The 13,887-nt window shown below is 53.8% G+C and overlaps 1 pseudogene across 1 annotated transcript; it reads right to left on the reverse strand.

Moving 5' to 3' along the window:
- Nucleotides 1–821: 821 nt before the first annotated feature.
- LOC307054262 (phosphoethanolamine/phosphocholine phosphatase-like) lies at nt 822–3,021 on the reverse strand (annotated as a pseudogene). Its single transcript has 2 exons — nt 2,288–3,021; nt 822–890 (listed from the first exon to the last, which is right to left on the reverse strand). The product of its transcript is annotated as a phosphoethanolamine/phosphocholine phosphatase-like (transcript).
- Between the last annotated feature and the right edge of the window lie 10,866 nt (nt 3,022–13,887).

The following is a 13,887-nucleotide window of genomic DNA, read 5'->3' on the forward strand; positions in this document are numbered from 1 at the left end:
CTTTATACCAGACCCCAGAGTCGAAGCTTCTCATCCATTTTCTCATTTTTACTTAACCTCCTAGGATCTTCACACTCCCATTTAACAGACGAAGCTGAGCCTGAGAGGTTAAACTAAGTGACTTGCCCAAGGCTCACTCGACCAAGTCTACACTATTCAATGTTACTGTATTTACTGAACACCTACTAGAGCATCTACTGAGCAATACCTCCAGCACCTGCCAGAGACATTGTGGAAAGACCAGAATGAACGGGGGCTGAAAGCAGATTACAAAACATGGGTAGATCCTGGGGCCCTGCTCTCAAACACTGAAGTTTCTTGGAGTGGAGGGGATGGCTTGTGTCATACTTGTGGGGCCTTTTATTCCACGCCACCGCACCCTCACAGAGGGAAGCAGCTGGCCTGATACTGAGTATTAGCTCAGCTGGGGAGGAGTCCTGGGGCTTTGAAGAAGGCATCTCCTGCCCCACTCCCCACATTGCCCCCTAGAGTCCAGTATGTGGGCACAAGCATCCCTGTGGCGGGGCAGGAGGCACGTCGCATGGCACCCCTCTCCTCCCGCCCTGCAGTAATGACACTGTACCCATACACCCGCCAGAAGGACAATGAACTCTCCTTCTCTGAGGGCACCATTATCTGCATCACCCGCCACTACTCCGATGGCTGCTGTGAGGGCACCGGCTCAGAGGGGTCTGGATTCTTCCCCGGGAACTATGTGCAGCCCAGCTGCTGACAGCCTGGGATCTCTGGGATGCTGACCCAAGCACCGCCTTGAGTGAGCCTCGAGTCCCACACCAAAGCCTGCTCCAGTCAAGACTGGATCAGCCCGGCACGCCTCCTGGGCTGTGAGCTGTGTCTGTTCCTTCCCCCCATTTCAGTGGGAAGGCGTCCTGGTAAAGACAGAGGAGGTACCCAGAGGCCTGCTGGACACAGGAAAGAACTGGAAGCCAAGAAGTTTGGTGACCTTACCCACAGGGAACCCTTACGCCATACGAGACAGGGTCTCCAGCTGCAAGTGCCAACTTTGAATAAAATTCTGATGACCTCCTGATGATTGCCCTGCAGGGCTAGCGGGCAGAGGGACTGAAAGGCAACACACTTGTAAGGCTCCCGCTAGTTGAGCCTCCTCTACCTGCCTTAAGCAGCAGTATCTCCCATCTCCTCGGTGCTCACTGAGCCCTCCACACTAGACCCCTGTGCCCCTCTGCGAAGGTGGGCCGCACCCTGCTCTTTTGCCTGTTGCCTGCTTTGTTATGTATTCAGTCTTGGTTCCCCAGGCTGGGCACTCCTCCAAGAGTGGGGACCAGCTCCCTCACTTAAGTGGGGCTCTCTGAGAGCAGAGCTCACCTCGCCCTCATCCCCCAGACGGCAGCGTGAGATACCTCGCTCACCTCCGCCCCTTCACCTCCTTCACAGCTCTGAAACTCCAAAAGAAGGAGGTGGGCCTTGGGTTTCCACTGGCTCTGCTTTAAAGCATCATGGCTTTCTCTTCCATATGGGAGGAGGGGGACTCAAAAGGCCCAGTCAGTGGGGGGACTTTGGGTAAGTCCCTGGTTTCTTGCTGCATAGACGAGGCTGAGGTGCAAGGAGACATCTTAGGGCTCTGTGAGGTCCCTGGCTGGCCAGACCCGAGCCCCGGGACATTGTGCTACCTCTTTCCACCAACAGGAGGTGACTGTTCCCTCTTTTTATTCCTGTGGGGATGCTAACAGGGTGGGGGGGCGGAGGGCAAGGAGTGTAGTGTAGGGTCACAGTAGGTAAAGCAAGATCTAGGCCTCGGACCATCAGCAAGGAGCGCCACCTCTCTCCGCGGGGACTCCGGTGCGGGGGAGGTCGGGAGGGTACATTTCGGGGCCTAGGTCCTCTGGACAGAAGACTGGAGGAGGGAGGCCACGCAGCCCAAGGCAACAGTTAACCACAACGCGGCGGGACATGTTCCTTCTCGACCCTGACAGGGAACCCCGTCCTCCCAACTGAGAGGACAAGGTTTGTGGAAACACTGCTGCCTGCTCAGATATGCGTGCCACGCTGCTGCGGCCAGACTCCAGAATTCGCTTGCAGTGGAACTGGGGGAGGCAGCCGAGCTGGGTTAACTGCACAGATGGGGACAGCTCCCAACTCCCTCCTCCAGTCCCCAAATGGACCAACCTGGGATTCCGGGAAATCCTGGAGGGATATACCAAAACGAAAGGGAAAGGGAGTAATAAAACTAGCTTTCTCTTTCCCGACCCCCACCGCCCCACCCCCTCCCCGCCCGGGTGGCCCCTGCAGGCCACGTCCTCAGCACCTGATGCAGGTGTAGGCGCACTTCGGTGGAGGTTTCCCAGGGCACCACCCTGGCGCGGAAGGAGCTGGGCTCGGCCTTCTGCGCCTCCTGCATAAGGCGATGCATGGGGTAGTGGCGGCGTGGGAAGGCCTCGTCGCCGCCTGCCAGCAGCCCCATGGGGCAGAAGTCGTTGGCGCCGTCGCTCACGTAGAAAAGGCACTCGAAAGGCACGCCGTCGTGGGCCCGCTGGCGCAGATAGTCGCTGAGCACCTTGTGCTGGCACATGTTGGCGGGGCAGCGAGCGCAGCTGTGCGCGTGGAAGGGCCGCAGCGCCAGCAGCCCCCAAGGGTCGGGCCCAAACGGGTTGCTGAAGATGCGGCAGAACAGGCCGTGGTGGCCGGCGGCACGCAGCGCACTCTCCACGCCAAAGGTGTTGGCGTCTGAGATGAGAATAACCTCAAAGCAGGCGCCCTGCTTGGCCACAAACTGCAGCAGCTCGCCCGTGCCGGGCGACAGGGGGATGGCCTCGTAGATGGCGCGCAAGTCCCGCGGCCGCACGCCCTGCTCGCCCAGGTACTGGAAGACGCGCTGCATGTACTCGTTGTAGAAGCCCTCGCGCTAGGTGGCATGCAGGCTCTCAGGCAGCCGCTGGCCCGCCGCGGCATGCGCACGATGGAGTCGTCGCTGTTTTCGTCCTCGATATTCTCGTCCAAGTCGAAGGTCAGGAGGAAGCGTGGCGCGCCGGGCGCAGCCATCCCGCTGTCCTCTACCAGCTTTGTCCTGAGCGACCAAATCCTTTTGTGGTCACCAAAGAGTCCCTCAGAGTAAAGGGGGACAGGACCTCTGAGCTTCTCCTGCAGGGTGGGGAGCGGCAGCTGCGGAGGTCTGTCCCGACTGAGTCTGGAGTGTCAAGAGTGGGGAGAGGGCCTAGCTGAGGTATTTGGGTGCAGGATGGAGCAAGGGGTGCTCACGGGAATTGGAGGGGACGCTGTGTCTTATCCGTTCCCGGATTTCTGGGCTCCGGCTATGAGTCCCTCCAGTCCAGAGGGTCCATAAATGCTGTGCATCTGGGCCGTTCCCTCCACTTGCCCCCCATCCCCATGTTATGTGTTTTTAAACACAATTTAAAAAATGAATGAAGCACTGATAATCCATGTTACAACATGGATAAACATTGAAAACATTCTAAGTCAAAGAAGTCATACTGAAAAGGCCACTCATATCACAACCATCTTGTGTGCTTTATATCCACGGCAGTTTTGAAAATAAGGGGATGGGACTTCCCTGGTGGTCCAGTGGTTAAGACTCTGAGCTCCCAATGTAAGGGGCACAGGTTCGATCCTTGGTCAGGGAACTAAAATCCCACGTGCACAGTATGTCCAAAAAATAAAATAAACGTCATTGGCCTGGTTTGGATCATAGCATCGTCCTTGAACCCATCAGAGCACCCATAGGATGGAACATGGGATTGGCTAAATGTGGATCATATGCCCATCTTCAAGGTGGGTGGAACATAGCATCAGCCCTCTGGAACTGTTTGGACTGGAAACAGGTAAGAAGTTCCCAAAGGAAAGCTGAGGTTCTGGACTTTGGCATGAGAACAGATGCTGGATTGGGGAAAGGGGCAGATTCCACATCACTGACGGCCCACTGCACAGCTGTGGGATCTGAAGGCCAAGGAAGGAAGGGGCTGATTTAGGGTCAGGGGCTGCAGCCACCCATCCAGTGCTCTTGCTGTCCATCCACAACAGCAAGAACCTCTTCCTCTTGCAAAAGGCACAGCCCTCCTTGATGTCTCTGGTGGTGGGAGCCCAGGAGTCACACCTGCCCCCTGGCCACATGACTCACCCATCCCCCAAGAACAATACTGCTCATTTATCCAGTCTCCTCCCTCCTTTACAAAAAGCAGAGACTAAATGCTATGGTAGTTAGGAAATTCTTGCTCAATGAAGCAGTGGGAGGCTCAAGGATTATGCCGTATCATGGAATCCATCATTGGCAGCTTTCAGAGACCACATGGGTGCACGTGGCTCTCCAAGACCATGCAGCCTCAGTGTGAAACTGTCCACTGGGTGGCCCAGTTGCTCCCGTATCTCTGACTCTTAATGAGTATGAATATCAAAAGTTTGTTACAGCTGGAAGCCCAAAGGATTGCAAGGCCATCCAAGGCCATTGCAAGGCCAACAACTGCTGTATGGTTGTTGTGTCAGGGACAGACTCAAATGTTTAGACGGTTATTACCTCGCTTGGCAGGCTATGAGCCTGTGAGAGGGGGAGGCCCTTTTCTCAACCACAAGGATGTTAGTAACTGAAACATCCCAAAGGGCTGTCTGTGCTGCCCAGGTAGCTGTTCAATTGCCCAGCAGCAAGGTCAGCTCAGTAATTGGCCACAGAGACTTGACAGGGACCGGACTGGCTTGAGCTGGAGGACCACAGATGACTGCCTGGATGGTCAGAGGTCAAGGGCTGTCCTGAGACTTGATGTCTATTGATGCCCACTCAGATGGGACAAAGGATGCCTGCAGTCCCAGGAGGGCCCCAGCAGCCCTCAGGAGGCAGCACCTGGGGGCTGGCAGGTCGCTGCACCAAGTTCTGTATAAATTCATAACATGACCATGGAGTGAGCTCAGTCAGGCCTGTGCTGGACCCGGGCTGCCCAGGCCAAGTGGGGCCAGCACTACTCTTTCCAGTTCAGATGGTAGGAGGAAACCCTGTGGGCTGCTGAGGCCCTAACAGCCATTGACTGAGGTTGAGGTGGATTTGAAACAGTGACCAAAGCAGACGTTTCGTTCTTCTGCTCTCAGGTTCCAGGATGGGGGTAGATAACCAGCGGCCCAGGTGAACCCCACACTCGTGAGTGACCCCGGGCAAGTCCTGTCCGTCCTACAGGACTCAGAGGTGTGGGGTTAGGGGGGCCGTGGGCCAGTTGTGCTTAACACTAACCCACTGACCCTAACGCCCAAATCTCTACTGTTCACTCCCTAACCCTAACCTCCTCATCTCTAATCCTAAAACCTAATGCTCCTAACCCCTAGCCCCTAGATACTCGACCTTGACCTGTAAACTCTTAACCCTTACCCTGACCCTGACTCAGACCATCTAACCTGACCCTCTAAAGCTGACCCTGAAGCCTGCATCCTTTAACTCTAATCCCTCAAAACCTGGGCTCAGCTGAGTGGCTCCATCCAGAGGTGAAGCAGGACCTGTCTTTGGGCCCCACTGCCTCTGCCCTCTCCTCCCCCCAGGAACCAGAAAGTCTGGGTTGTTGGACTCTCCTGACCAGAGGGGCAGCTGCTCCTGGTCTACCTGTGCCCACACCCCCCTCCTCTGGGGCCCTTGGCCTCTGGACTGTCTGACCTTCAGTCCACCTTCAAGAGCCCGGAGACAAATCCCGGTGAGACGCCTACTTCATTGGCACAGGTGGGACCTGGTCCCCATCCTCAGAGTCCGGCCAGAAAGCTTTGTGCACACTGTCTCATGAGGCTGCCTGTCCCCAGCCAGCTGGAGGGGTCGGGAGTCAGATGGGGAACCGAAGTGTCCTTGAGGTTGGAGTGTGGGCAGGACAGGGTAGGAGGGGCGAGAGGTGAGGTGTCATCATTCCCAAACCAGGCAGGGAGTGTGTGCTGTGTTTGCATTTCGGACAGGGAAGAGTATGTCAGATGGAGGCTCGGAAGTAGCACACCTTGCAGGCCAACCTACCAGGGCAGGTCTTCCCTAAGCCAACGGGTGGCGCAAAACAACGCAACAAACTGTACATATGTCCTTATAATGAATCTGGCAACTGGAAAGGAAACATCACAGGTCATGGCAACTGAGACACGAGGAGCCCATCCCGCCCGCCCAGCCTTGCACAGTCTGGAGGTGGAGCCGGGGTAGGCTGGACAGGCAGCTCCCGGCTAAGGCCTGGGCCGGAGAGCCCCAGGAGGCATGGCAACCCGCAGACAATTTCCAGAGCCCACTGCAGCCGGGAGACGTTCCCTACAGAACAGCCTCGGGCCCTGTGTGTCCATCCTGTACACAGCACGACCCCGTCGACCCCTGGGCCTCATTCACGGCTGTCTGGCCACCCCTCCCCTCACTCCCTGAGTGCCTGAGCCCCCAGGGCCCCCTTGGCCGAGCCTTCTCTGCACACCTGGCTCTCCTGACTATCCCTGCCTCTCTGAGCACACCGTGTCCTTCCCTGGGGTCTGCGGGTCTGGCTAAGGGTTCCCCCTTGACCCCGGGTAGGCACCCCAGCCAACGCTGACGCTTGCCTTTCCTGCAAGATGGCCCCCTCAGTCTCACCAACTCCAAACTGTGTTGCGTTTACTTCTGGGAAAGAGGGAATGAAGAGGAAGCCCCATTCCGGCCTCACACAAGGTGCGTGCTAACCTTGTGGACCCAAGGGACCACCACAAAGAGGCTGGAAGCCTGGCAGAGGCACAGCCCCTACCGTCACCCCTGTTCCTCGGCCCAGCTTCTCTCTTCTACCATCAAACCCCTCAGCCGCCACCAGAGGAAAAATGTGGGCCTAATCCTGTCACTCTGGTTCCAAAACTGTTCTGTCTATAAAACGAAGTCAAAGCTAGCTGTCTGGCCACCCTTGCAGCCCCTCTGCGATGCGTCCTCCCCGTGAGCCAGGCACCCAGCCCCTTCCCCTGCCCCCTGCCCCCACCCTCCTCTAGAGCGAGCTCCGTCCATCCCGCTCCTTCAGTTCAGCTCAGATGCCACCTCCGCTGACCCACCAGCCAGAGGTAACCTCTCCCTCCACAGACACACCTGGCCTGCAGCTCCTCTGTCCCACGCCCGGCTGGGCTGAGCACAGCTGAGAGCATGCGCCTGCTTCACTGTGGACCCCAGGCCCCAGCACATGGCACAGGCTCAGGGATGTTTACTGGACAGATGGATGACCGTGAGGATGAGCAGGCAGATCACTCACGGTAGCGGGGAGTGGTCCTCCTTTTGAGTCTCTACACTTCACCACAAAGTGCTGAGGCAACAGCAAAAGGGAGGGTGGGGGAAGGCGGCACCAGAAAGCAACAACTCCATGCCTTCCTCATCCCCCCACAGCACGCACGTGTACACACATATGTGCACGTACATGCCCAAGCATACTGGCATTCACACACATGTACACACACACATGAAAAGATGGACTGCAGTCACACACAGGCACACAATCACACGTGCTGCGCATGCAAAAACACGTGCATACACACATGTGCCTGCCTGCACATAAACACACTCACATGCACTCGGATGTACACAGACCTGTGCACAGACAGCACACACATGCACATGCTTGCGCACACTCACGTAATACACACACATACACACAAAAGCTCAGGAAATTTCACAAAGTTTGTTTTTGTTTCACCCTCCCCAAGAATGAGGAGACAGCAGATGGTCCCTGGGAAATAAAGATGGTCACGGTCCTGCATCTGTCACAGAGGCTAGTTGAAGGCTCAAGCACGCTCTGCCCTGCCCAGTCGTGGGGTACAGACCCAGCCTGCTCAGCTGCCTCAGCCGAGCCTTCCGCTGCCCCAGCCGCTCGTGGGAGAAGCAAGTCTGAGTGTCACTTGCAGGTCATGTCTGTGCTACTTCCGGACTGGGGGTCTTGTGTTATCTTGCATGGTATCTTGCTGTGGGCTGAGGCTTACATTTTGCTATCTACTCTTCCATAAGCACTTCACCATATTCCTGAATGCCTATGCCCTCCAGAGGCCCCAGTTCTAGAACCCTGGAGTTGGGAAACAGTCAGCCGTCTCTGTGCACAATCACAAAGCTGCAGTCTGACCCAAGTCCACTTCTTCTATGTCTTAATGCTGCTCCACCTGGGGCTGATTGGGGAGGTGCTGGGTCTACAGTCCATGAAGATCTGGGAGACATGATCCCCCTCTCGCAGGCCTGCACGGACTTGCCTTTGCCTGTTAGTCCAAGTCATGCTCTATACAACATCTGTTTTTCTCCTCTAAAAAAAATATTCGCAGAAGCAGCAGCATCTCTTTAGACCACAGTCAGGATGACCCTCCTGGAATGAGCCTCAATCCTACCTCAACTAGACTATCTCCTGCCCTCTGCCTGACAAGGACCAGGCCTTGGGTGTGGTCAGTCTCCCCTCCAGTCTGACTGGGCCTTCCTGACCAGAGAGCCCAGGAATACCCCCTGAGCCTGTGGACTCAAGCACGTGCTGTGGGAAAATGTGCTGATGCATAAAAAAAATGATAGGACTCTCCAAGACCATAAAAAATCACACACAACACAAACCATAAATAACTGCCAGGCTTGTTCTACACTGTGTGAAAACTGTCAATTTTTCACTACACTGGAACATACTCAGAGATGCTCTGGGCCTGGAAGAGCCCCAGGGCCCTGGTGCTGCACAGACTGGAAAGGGCCTCACAAAGCACCTTCTGGATACTCTCTGTGGTGGGATGGGGGATCCAGGGAGACTGCATAAGAAGTGGGTACGGGAGCCCAGCCAAGCTCCCAGGCTTCTGGTGCCTGGAGGGTCAGAAAGTTCCAGAGTATTCCCCTTGCTGAACTTGGATTCAGAGTCCCAGGTGCTCTGTGGGCAGCAGGATACTCCCATGAGGACACTGACCATCTCCTCCAGGCCTCTACCACACAAAGGGTGACCAAACACAGAGCTGTGCCACAGGGATGCGGGAAGGCCAGGGAGCCTGAGGGAGAGGAGGCGGGAAGCGGCAGCACCCCAATTGCATGGTCTTCTCGTCCCCGTGGAGCCCCTGCCCTGGTGCACAGTTCACTCCCAGGCTCACCGTGAGTGACGCGCTGAGCAGGCCTTAGTCTTACCGACGGCCAGATATCTCGGGCCCTCTGCGTCCTGTGTTTTGCTGCAGACAGTACACCCTTAGTAACTGCTCAAGTCACGGATTGAGAGGGTCAATGAACGAATGAGCAAGGGAATGAGTGAGCGATGAAGGAACAGAAAAATGGGCACATGGTGGATCCGCACTGCCATGCTGACACTGAGAACGAAATGTCACAGGTGTGCAAGACTCTCCCACGAAAAACAGTCTCCATCACCTCCTGACCCCAAGCCACTCCCTTCAGGACACCCTTGCTCCACACCCTAAACTGTACCCTAGCCCTAGCCCGTACCCTAACCCATACCCTAACCTGTACCCTAACCAATACCCTAACCCTAAACCGTAGCCATACCATAACCCATACCCGAATCCTAAAACAAAGGCATACCAAACCCGAACCCATACCCTAACCCTAACCTGTACGCTAACACTAAACCATAACCTAACCCATACCCTAACCCTAACTCTAACCTGACCCTGACCCTAACCACTAACCCTAAACCTAACCCTAACCCAACACTAACACTAACCCTAACCCTAACACTAACCTTAGCCCTAACCCGTGACCCTAACCCTAACCCTAAACCTAACCTTAACGCTACCCTAACACTCACCTTTACCATAAACCTTACCCGTTCGCTCACCCTAACCCTAACCCTAAACACTAAACCCTAACCCTAACCCGACCCATACCCCAAGCCTAACCCATGCCCTCAACTTAAACTGTACCCAAACCTGTATCCTAACCCTAATCCATACCCTAAGCCTAACCTGTACCCTAACACATACCATAAGCCTAAGCCGTAGCCATACCCTAAACTGTACCGTAACCCGTATGCTAACCCTAAGGCTACCCTCTTACCCTAACCATCACTGTAACCCTTAAACCCTAACCCCAAAACCCTAGTCTTGACCCTGACTCTGATCCTAACCCTAAACCCTAACCCTGAAAGCCTAAAACCCTAAAACCCTAAAACCCTAAACCTAACCCTAAACCCTAAACCGTAATCCCTAACCCTAACCCTAAACCTAACCCTACCCCAACCCTAACCCTAACTAACCCTACCCATAACTAACACTAACACTAACCCTAACCCTAACACCTAACCCTAAACCTCTAACCCAAAACCTCTATCCATAACCCTAACCCTAACCCTAACCTAACAAAAGCACCGATGCTACTCCTATCTCAGGCCCTGACACTGTCCCTATATAAAGACTTGCTGCTGTCAATATCTATATCCTGACACAATCCTAAGCTTATATCCTGACCCATCTCTTACTGAAGTCCTGAAACTCTCCCTAAGTGAACCTTGATGCTGTCCCTAAGTGAGGCCCCGAGGCTGTCCGTAACAGACACCCCGATAATATCTTTAACCAACACTCTGATGCTGATCCTACAGAGGCACTTGTGGTGCGACTAAGCCTTTCCTGGACACTGTCCCTAGATAAGGCCCTGACGCTGCTTCTAAATAAGGCCCTGATGCTCTGAGTAACTAAAGCCCTCAAACTATCCCTTGCTCATTTACTGACATAATCCCTAGCCCTTAACCTGACTCGATCCATAGCTAATGTCCTGCCTCTGATCCTACCTGAAGCCCTAATGCTGTCCGTAACTAAGGCCCTGACTAGTCCTAACTCAGGCCCTGACACGATACCTAACAAAGGCTCTGATGCTACTCCTAACTAAGGCCCTGACACTCTCCGTAACTAAGGCCCTGAACCTACTCCTAACTCAGGACCTGAACATGTCTTTAACTAAGACCCTAATACTGATCCTACAAAGGCCCTGATGCTGCTCCAAAGTCATGACCTGACAGTGTCCCCAGCTAAGGGCCTGATGCTAGGCCTCACTCAGGCCCTGTCACTCTCCCTAAGTCAGGCTCTCACGCTGTCCCTTCCTGAAGCCCTGACATTGGTTCTAAAAATGGCCCTGGTACTCTCAGTAACTAACGTCGTGACACGATCCCTAGATGTTAACCTGACCCTGTCACTAGCTAATGTCCTCCCTCTGATGATAACTAAAGTCCTGATGCTGCGCCTAACTCAGGCCCTGAATTTAGTCCCAAGTCCGTGACACTGTCCTTAATTAAGGCCTAGATGCTTCTCCTAGGTCAGGGCTTGATACTCTTCCTAACTAAGGCCCTAACACTATTCCTAACTCAGGTTCTGACACTGTACGTAACAGAAGGCCCTGACGCTAGTCCTAAGGCCCTGACACTACTCCTAACTCAGGTTCTGACACTAGTCCTAACTAAGGCCCTGACACTGTCCCTAACTAAGGCCCTGACACTACACCTAACTCAGGCCCTGACACTGGCCCTAACTAAAGCACTGACACTACTCCTGACACAGGCCCTCACACGATTCCTTTGAAGGCTCTGATGCTAGTCCTAAGGTCCTGACACTGACCCTAACTAAGGCCCTGCTGCCGTCAATATCTAAAGTCCTGACACTATCCTGAGAATATATTCTAACAAATGTCTTAATAACGTCCTAGAACTCTCCTGATGTAAGCCTTGACGCTGTCCCTAAGTGAGGCCCTGAGGCTGTCCCTAACACAGGCCCTGAGAATGTCTTTAACAAAGACCCTGATGCTCATCCTACAGAGGCAATTGTGCTGCTCCTAAGCCTGGCCTGACACTTTCCCTAGATAAGGCCCTGACGCTGGTCCTAAATAAGGCCCTGATGCTCTGAATAACTAAGGCCTTCAAACTATCCCTCGCTCATTTCCTAACATTTTCCGTAGCCCATAACCTGACTCGATCTGTAGATAATGTCCTGCCTCTTATCCTAACTGAAGCCCTAATGCTGTCCCTAACTAAGTCACTGACTACTCCTAACTCAGGCCCTGACACTGGCCCTAACTAAAGCCTTCAAACTACTCCTAACTCAGGTCAGACACTGTCCCTAACAAAGACCCTGACACTACACATAACACAGGCCCTGACATGATGCCTGACAAAGGCTCTCATGCTAGTCTTAACTAAGGCCCTGACACTCCCCCTACCTAAGGCCCTGAACCTACTCCTAACTCAGGCCCTGATCATGTCTTTAACAAAGACCCTAATGCTCATCCTACAAAGGCCCTAATGCTGCTCCTAAGTCATGCCCTGAGAATGTCCCTAGCTAAGGGCCTGATGCTAGGCCTTACTCAGGCCGTTGCTCTCCTTACATCAGGCTCTGACGCTGTCCCTACCTGAAGCCCTGACACTGGTTCTAAACAAGGCCCCTGGTACTCTCAGTAACTATGGTATTGACACTATCCCCAGGTCATTTCCTGACACTATACCTAGATATTAACCTAAATCTATCTTTAGCTAAAGTCGAGCCTCTTATGCCGACTAAAGCCCTGATGCTGTGCCTAAATCAGGCCGTGAATTTAGCCCCAAGGCCATGACACTGTCCCTAACTAAGGCCTAGATGCTGGTCCAACGTCAGGGCCTGATACTGTCCCTAACAAAGGCCCTAACACTATTCCTAACTCAGGCCCTGACACTGTACCTAACAGAAGGCTCTGATGCTACTCCTAACCAAGGCACTGACACTGTCCCTAACTAAGGCCCTGACACTACTCCTAACTCAGGCCCTCAAACAATTCCTAACAAAGGCTCTGATGCTAGTCCTAACTAAGGCCCTGACACTGTTCCTAACAAAGGCACTGATGCCACTCCTAACTCAGGCCCTAACACTGTCCCCAATGAAGGGCCTTGTGCGACTCCTAATTCAGGCCCTAACACGATACCTAACAAAGGCTCTGATGCTAATCGTACCTAAGGCTCTGACACTGTCCTTAACTAAGGCCTGGACACTACCACTAACTCAGGCCCTGATACTGTCTCTACCTAAGGCCCTGACACTACACCTACCTCAGGCCATGACAGTGTCCCTAACTAAGGCCCTAACACTACTCCTAACTCTGCCCTGACATTATAACTAACAAAGGCTCTGATGCTACTTCTAACCAAGGCCCTGTCACTGTCCGAAACAAAGGCGCTGACACGGTACCTAACAAAGGCTCTGATGCTAATCCTAACTAAGGCCCTGACACTGACCCTAACTAAGCCCTTGACACTACTCCTAACTAAGGCCCTGATGCTACACCTAACTCAGGCCCTGACACTGTCCTTAACGAAGGCCTTGACACTACTAATGACTCAGGCCCTGACACTGTCCCTAACTGAGGCCCTGACACTACTACTAACTCAGGCCCTGACACGATACCTAACGAAGGCACTGATGGTAACCCTAACTAAGGCCTTGACACTATTCCTAACTAAGGCCCTGATGCTACACTTAACTCAGGCCCTGACACTGTCCCTAAATAAGGCCCTGATACTACACCTAAAACAGGCCCTGACACTGTTCCTAACAGAGGCACTGATGCTAGTCCTAAATCAGGCCCTGACACTGTCCCTAATAAAGGCCCTGCTGCTGTCAATATCGCAAGTCCTGACACTATCCTAAGCTTATATCCTGACCAATCTCTTACTGAGTTCCTGAAACTGTCCCTAAGTGAGGCCTTGATACTGTCCCTAAGAGAGGCCCTGAGGCTGTCCCTAACAGAGGTCCTGATAATGTCTTTAACAAAGACCCTGATGCTGATCTTACAGAAGTACTGGTGCTACTCCTAAGCCTCGCGTGGACACTGTCCCTAGATAAGGCCCTGAAGCAGGTCCTAAATAAGGTCCTGATGATCTGAATAACTAAGGCCTTCAAACTATCCCTCGCTCATTTCCTGACGTCATGCCTAGCCTGTAACCTGACTCAGTCCGTAGCTAATGTCCTGCCTCTTATCCTACCTGAAGT

The sequence above is a fragment of the Hyperoodon ampullatus genome (genome assembly GCF_949752795.1).
Source record: "Hyperoodon ampullatus genome assembly, chromosome: 6".
Classification (NCBI taxonomy): Eukaryota; Metazoa; Chordata; class Mammalia; order Artiodactyla; family Ziphiidae; genus Hyperoodon; species Hyperoodon ampullatus.